Below are 7,729 nucleotides of genomic sequence, written 5' to 3' on the forward strand. Positions count from 1 at the left end.
GGCTTCCTTCGTGTTCCATCCGATCATAAACTTATTTGCATGAATTGGGTTCTTCGAATACTTGGAAAAAGTGCTACTGAAAGATGCCTTAGTATTAATTAATGTTAAAAATTGAAGACCGCGTTGACGTGGCCGGCAAAGTAACTTGCTAATACTAGTACCATTACGTCACGTCATCGCGAAGCACATTTTCGTTTTTTAAAATCGCGTAGCATGAATGTACTTGTTTAAAACTAGTCAGTACGTTATTCAGAGTAATCTCTCCATCTGGGTTAGGTAGTTTTGTTCCAATCGCTTAAAAGTTAGAATGAGTAACGAACGAGTTAGAAGTTAAATGCTTAGGTGTATTAGTATGTGTGTAGTAATTGCCCTCTCCAGTTCCTAGGTTCCTACTATAATTATAGTAACGTAGTAGAGATATTACTCGTAATCAGGTGAAACTTTCGCTCGAGCTCTGAAAATATTAGCTCGAGTATAGCAACTAGGAATCTCTAGGTCAACTATACTTGCCTTGCCGCCGGACTCGGCGACTTGGTTAACAATCGGAATACCCATGAACCTGCTTATTTGTAGTGTGTGAAGCAATATTTCGTGTTGATACGAATTCGCTATGACGCTAAACGTGCAATACCCATTTAAATACTCGACTCAATGACCTGTGAACTGATTAGGTTCGTGAGATATGCTCTAGGAGTCTAGGACCAGACCAGAGTTATCGGGATCTAGCACGAACTGGTATATTTTGGCACTTACCTATTTGATTTTTAATAGCTCCGTCAATATGTTAGTCTTGCGATAATAAATCTGATGGTGGTTTTTTAGGAAACTTTGCATTATACTAAACGGGAAGCATAAAAAAGTTATGTTTTCGTTCTGATGAAGGCGACTGCAGCAGCATTCCTGAATTAAAGACGATGCATGAACGCTGCCGCAGTCATAATTGGAATGTAACCTTTATGGTCACAATGCTGGTCACATCATTTCAATAATCGGAGATCTCGATGATGTCATAAAATTTGCCAAGTACCTAATATCCTCTCAACTTTCAATGACTTTGAATATCTAACTTGACTCTGGTAGAAAATAACTATAGGGTCATCATGTCAAGAGAAAAAAAAAATAAGAGAGAGAGAGAGAGAGAAGAAGAGAGAGAGCCCACTGCGAAAACAGAAATTCGTACTTTCTTTATATGCTTCTTTATCACTCCAATTAGCAAGAGCGATAGAGAGGCAGATAAGTAAATTTCGAGTTTCGATTTAGTCTTTAGTAGGTTTCCCCATTCAAGCTTAATACTGGTCGCGATAACATAATATGTCACTAGACTCACTACTCTCACTAGTCACTACTATTCGTACTCAAACGATGATTTCATACTTAATTTAGGTATTGTAGAAATATGAATATCGCGACTTTGATGTAATTGCTATTGGTTCGTCCGGCCCTGGAACGTGCAGGAGCGCATCGGCAAGCGAACAATTGCCACTAATGCAGGCTCAATTTATTTACGAGGCAGCTAGGGGCGCGCGAGTTATGGGACAGAGTCGCGGCTCTACTGTGGAATAGCTATTTTCGAAATCTATGAATCTATGACACCCAAACAGGTAATTGATTTTAGGGTCAGAATGTGATTTTCATAATGTGAAGAAGAAAAAAAAATCTATTCGCCCAAGTCAGCCAACCCTTTATGCAAAGGCCAAAATTTTTCGCTTAATATTTTTTTCTTCTTATTTTTCCTAATTAGAACACGATACCGAATATGCCCTTAAACGAATCCTCACCATTTTTGTTACATCTCGAGAAATATCGTTAAGGGTTGAAAAATACCCTGTATCTATGTATACCTATGCCAATATTTAATAGTAAATAAGAAAAATTTTACCACACCAGCTAGTAAAGGCTCTCTTGGTACCTCAAAAACTGGTGAGAAAGTTGCATTTTATCCACATGTGTGGCAAAGTAATCAAATGCAAATTTTGAGTTATGCTGATGTAAGTATATATTATGATTTTGAATGATAAATATTTAATAACATTCATTTCAAATTGATTTGGTTCGATTTTTTTGGATTTTTTACGGTTAGTATTGTTTCCTTGCGTTGGTGTCTATTAATATTTGCACGAGGGGTTAAACAACAACTTTGCCCCCTTGTAAAACAAATAACAACTATTGTTCTGTAAACTGTATGGTGTATCCAGCTGTCAACGAGCTTGTTGGGATTGGGACAGTCGCGCCGCGGACAACAAGTTTAAAAACTTTAAAATAGCTGTAACCAGGAGTAGGAGTTAGTCTTGTTGTTGTTGTAGCATTTGCCCCATTTAGGCAAACCGTATGTGCCTATAACAGAAAAGTAATGAACAGTGAATACACTTTTCACGTTACGCCCATGCGATGGCAGCGAAACGGCCATGCCACATATTTTGACTAAGGTGTAGAGTTTGTGAAGTTAGAAGGGCTTGTAGAGCTTGGCTCTACATTAGATCTGATATTTTTTGACAGTGCTAGCCTTATGGTTTCGTCTTGGCAACATTTTACATGTTAATGTATTTGGTGGGTTTATTTATTTATTTTATAAGTTGCTTATAACAATCTTTCATCCTCTAATTTAAAGGGTGGGGGGTGATTTACTAAAAATCCTGAAATACGTATTTTATTATTTATAAAAAGGAGTCCATATATATATTTCAGACCTCCATCATCAAATTTTGAGGAACCCTCATACAAATTTTCATCCCCTAGTTTAAGGGGTTGGGAGGTAAAAGTTCCAATAATTAGATTTTTTTTTGTTGCTTGTGTACAAATACTAGCTTACATATCAAATTTCAGCTTTCTAGGACTTCAGGAAGTACCCCAAGAGTTTTGATGATCATCAGTTAATGAGAGTGATTCAGTGACGAAGTCGGGCTTTTTCAGATATCAATAAAATCTAAAATATAAGAGCTATGCAGTTGAAAGTGTTGAAACTTTTTATGTTTAATAGGTCAATTATTGACATCATATCCCGAGAATTTTGTTTATCTGGGATAATCCAAATTCAAGTATGATATGAGGGTTCAAAAAAACGACGAAAGGCTTTGAGAAAAGGTTGGTAGTGCTTGGTTTTGAGGATCAGTTGTCTATATGGAACCCGTTGCGCTAAAACAAAACAAGTCTGACAACCGCACTACACTCGCTCCTAACAAAATGGCAATACATCGGACGTTTCGATGTATGGAAAACAAAGGATTTTTTTAGGTACGAGTAAAATATTGCGTTTATGTATATAATTGCGGTACAATATTGTTATACAACATTTTTTTCCTTTTTTGGGTATTTAAAAAAAACTTAAATTGCGAAATTCTGAGGTCTTGTATTTTTTTATTATTCCCATATTTTTTCGTAATTTATTGTGATAAATTGCTGATTTTCTATTTAACTAGATGTAGTTATAAAATTCAACAAGTGTCAACAACCCATTGTAACATCAATAAAACTGCGAGTTTTCAGGGCTTGCTTGCTCACCAGAAAGACAAACATTAATGTCAAGTCCAGCGATGAGCAACATCAATTTTCCATAGTTCACGTGCCATTCATTACTCAGCTAAGTGCGTTGCGTATAAATGGCCCACACAGGCCATTCGGTGGTCAACAGCCTCTGCACAAGGTCTCAGATACGGAAGACTTGTTAAGGCACGTCTCCAAGGTTTTCCCTGTCCACGCGCAGGAGGACATTGACTCAAGCAGTGTAAACAGTTCCTTATCTCGAGCTTCGCTGCGATGCCCGCCACGTCAACCTTGCAGCTTTTATCTAAAATGAAATTGTTTCTAGTGACTATGGGTAGCTGGCATGGGTATTAACATATTATGCTAGGTAAATGCACCGGTACCCCTACTCCGGTAGGTAGATACCTTATGTAAGTGCAGGAAGTATTTTCTATTGTGTTAAGTACTTTACGAAGGTATGCATATGCATAATTTGTACTTAACTAAGTGTTTTACTATGCGATTTTTCTCATAATGTCTATAAGTACGACTTGCTACGTATTAACGTATTGTAGTTTCGTCATTTATATCTAGGGGTGTTATAGTTATTCAAGGGGCAGTGAGGAATATTTGAATATTGCGTAAAAATATTTTCTATAAAATCCGGAGAGGAAAATAGGAACTACGTTTGTATGGAGAAGCGGTCAAATGACGACGTGCCTTTTCCTCTTATAGATTAAAATAAATCTTCGTATGAACTGTACACGATCGAAAATCAAACCCGGTCAAATATAACTACATAATTAGAGTCTATATTTGGTTTTGCGTTTATTTGTTTATACTTAAGGTTATATTCGGATGGTGACTGCAGTACCATTGCTGTTACGGGCGCGGGCGTAGCGTTAATAAATAAAGGCGATGTGTCCCTCGCTCTCCTTTATTGAACGTTCTAATCACGACAACAATGTGGCACTGAAAAAAACTACCAATCAAATTTTTGCAGCAAATACCTACTCGATTAACATGCAGTAAAAGACTAAAAATGCCGTTTTAAGAACGGAAAAAAAGACATCATTTCGTTTAATTCATTATTGCCTTTTAGATAACATTAATTCGGCTAACCCTGCCAATCTAACGACAAAGAAAGCAGTTAAAACAAGGTCTGCCGTTCATAAGTCAGGTTAACGTAAATTTTATGCGGCAGAAGCCGCTGGCGTTTGATTGTGATCTCCGCAAGACGGGTGTCAGTACGTCTGTAGTGGTGTGCCGTTAACAATGTTCCCGACGTTCCCGTGCAGGGGAATATTCCCGGGTAGGTACTATGTCGATTTAATGTGCTATATTAAATAAGTATCGTAAAAATGGACACTCATGTTTTTGTATCGAAAATTGCTCGATGTGTTTCGCTCTATAATGAAAAAAAGCTTCAACAGGAGCCACACGCGTTGGCTGACCGACGCAGACAACTGCGCTGCATCTTCAGCCAATCCAACAATGTTTTACTTAAAAAACGTGAATGTCCTATATATAACGTATGTTTAGTCTCACACAGTCTTGTGAAACTTCCTTGCTGCCTTGGATAATTTTATTACCTATTTGAAGGGTTTTTAGCAAAACACCGATTAAACTTTCATGATTTTTACACATTATTAAATTACGAACTTAATCGCGTATAATTACGTTTTAAAATTACCTTCTACGTTTTGAGGACAGCGCGGCGTTGTTGATGAGTGGCGGCGGGTAGTCTTACGACAACGCCGTCCTCGAAATGTCGGAGGTAATTTTAAAACTTTATTTTACGCAATTAAGTGCAGTTTCAATTCTGGGTCGCATCGCTACGGCAGCTATCGCTATTACAGCATGTAGCTTTATAAAAAAGCGATTTTGGTAAATCAAAAGAGACGTGCAGTATGCGGCAGAGAAGCACATGACACCTAAATATTTAAGTTTAGCATTGAGGTCGTTTGACACAAGTTCTAGTTCCCGGCAATGGCACATCACTAGATGTACGTTGGATATCTACGGCGGTTGATAGCAGTAATTTTAGAAAGCAGTTTTTTGCCGCCACGGGCAGCTGGCCACCAATCAAAATGTGCACTGTGCAGGGGTTGCTAGAGTTAATTGACGGGTCATGACTATTAGTTGTTTTGATCAAAAGTAAAGGTGAGCGAGGGATGAGCTTTAAAAAGTTTGTACTTGTGGGCTCATCACTTAGCCGGTCGTTTGGAAATAAGAAAAAATTGTAAGTATTGAGTCAGGTTCATAGTCCCGCTAGGATCAAAAGTTAGGTCATTAGCATTCGACTTTTTAACATATATGTCGGCGGCCGATCGTAAAATCACGCAGGGGCCGATTTTGAATTTCGAGTGCTCGATTTCGTGTAATTCCCTTCAATTTATCTCCACTACTAGGCATTTAAATTCTACTAATATAATTGAAAAAAAAAAAAAACGACTGGTCAATACCATGGACCTAGAATACTAAGGACGTAGTTTCGTTAAAACACAAATAAGATTCCATCATCCACTAATTTTCTAGTATTTACGCGTGACACACTCACATTGACAGTTATCTCTATGGCCTCATCCACCAATCTGCCGTCAGTCGAATTGAAACGTCAGTGCATTAATTGTTCGAAGAAAAAAATTAAATACACTGGCATGCGCTGTCGAATGTTGCAAAAATTATACCGATCGAAGGAAAAAAGGAGGTCGGATAAATTTTCATACATAAGTTAATCAATTAACACATCATCTTTCGTAAAATACGATATTAATCCATGAAGTTGTACCTAAAGTGGAGGGCGCTCTCACTTTTTTGCCACTAAATTGAACCTTATCCCCGAGCTAGAAAGGTGTTCGTACCAAACTAGAAAAAATGTGCTCAATCCGCCTAGGTATACATTCGTGACACGCACACATTGAATCCTTCCGCCATTGCAGTGTCACAGCTGGTCGTCAGTTGCGCGGCCTCTGTCAAATTGTTCCTCTATGGTCAATACCACTAGATTCCCTATTTCTATTGCTCGTATTTCTAAAATATCAATTCGCCGTTTTCCAGAGATTTTCGAGTGACGAATTCGGGCGCTCGAAATTCAAAAATCAGCCCCCAGATCATGAAAATCCTAGGCATATAAAGAAATCAAATCAAAATCATTGTCTTGTTCCCTGAGTCGACGGAGCTCCGCTCCGCTACGCGTAGTTCTTATTACTGAATAGGCTTCAGACACCTGAAAGTTCTGAAACAATCTAACGAACCTATATCCTACCACTAGATAGATTGAATGTGACTACCGTCAAATCATTATACAGGAACTTTAAGGTCCACCTGATTTTACACTCGGCTGCCGCGCCGACACAATACACAAATATGTAGTATATATGAATTTAATAGTACATCTTAACAGTCTGCAAATATTATTGTTATCAGTGGGGGAAACTGCAGCGTTCGGGCATTCTCGGCTCAGCATTGCTACGAGCAATTTTTAATGGTTGCACGCAAATTTGTCCCTTTGCGTGCAACCACAGATAAGAAAATGACTTGAATTTTGACAACCCTAAATAGCCGAAAGGGATAGTGCCATACATTAGAAAGGGACAACATGATTAGTCCTTGAATCGCTTTCAAAGTTCGGTTTGTCGGAAGTTTTCTTTCTCTACGGTAGGTAGTAAGCAGAGTCTGTTCGGAAAGAGAAGAGTTGTGGAATGTATTAGGCACCATACATTCCACGACTCTTCTCTTTCCGCACAGACTCTATTTGTTCTGTGTTGATATTTTTCACAAAACACCAGGCATAACAACAGTTAAACAAAGAGTTCAAATCAAACTGATTTTCCAATGTCACTTGCGGCTGTTATATATGTGTGGTGGGGTAGAATATATAGCTACAGCAGCTTGCAGTCACAAACTGAAACAGCTCCAGTAGGCTAACCTAACTAATCAATATATATTAGTAGGTAGCGGATGAGACATGGATGAGACTATGGGTTTGGGCACTGAGGTAGGTACTACGTACTAGACAGGCTATCGATAACAAAATGTGTCCGCCATTTTTGGCGTTTGACGTCTGTCACTAAGCTAGCCAGAGGCGAAACTGTTATGACAACTGTTCATTTTCTGCCTACATACGCACTGTAAAGAATCTAGATAGAATGTATTTATTTCCTTGCAAGTGTATTGTTTTTTTTTACATATGTGACACTGACGACATTAATAGTACATTGTGCAACGAGGGGGGTAAGTGAAATTCTGGACATGAGGGCGGTAAATC

The sequence above is a fragment of the Cydia pomonella genome, chromosome 4 (assembly GCF_033807575.1).
Source record: "Cydia pomonella isolate Wapato2018A chromosome 4, ilCydPomo1, whole genome shotgun sequence".
Classification (NCBI taxonomy): Eukaryota; Metazoa; Arthropoda; class Insecta; order Lepidoptera; family Tortricidae; genus Cydia; species Cydia pomonella.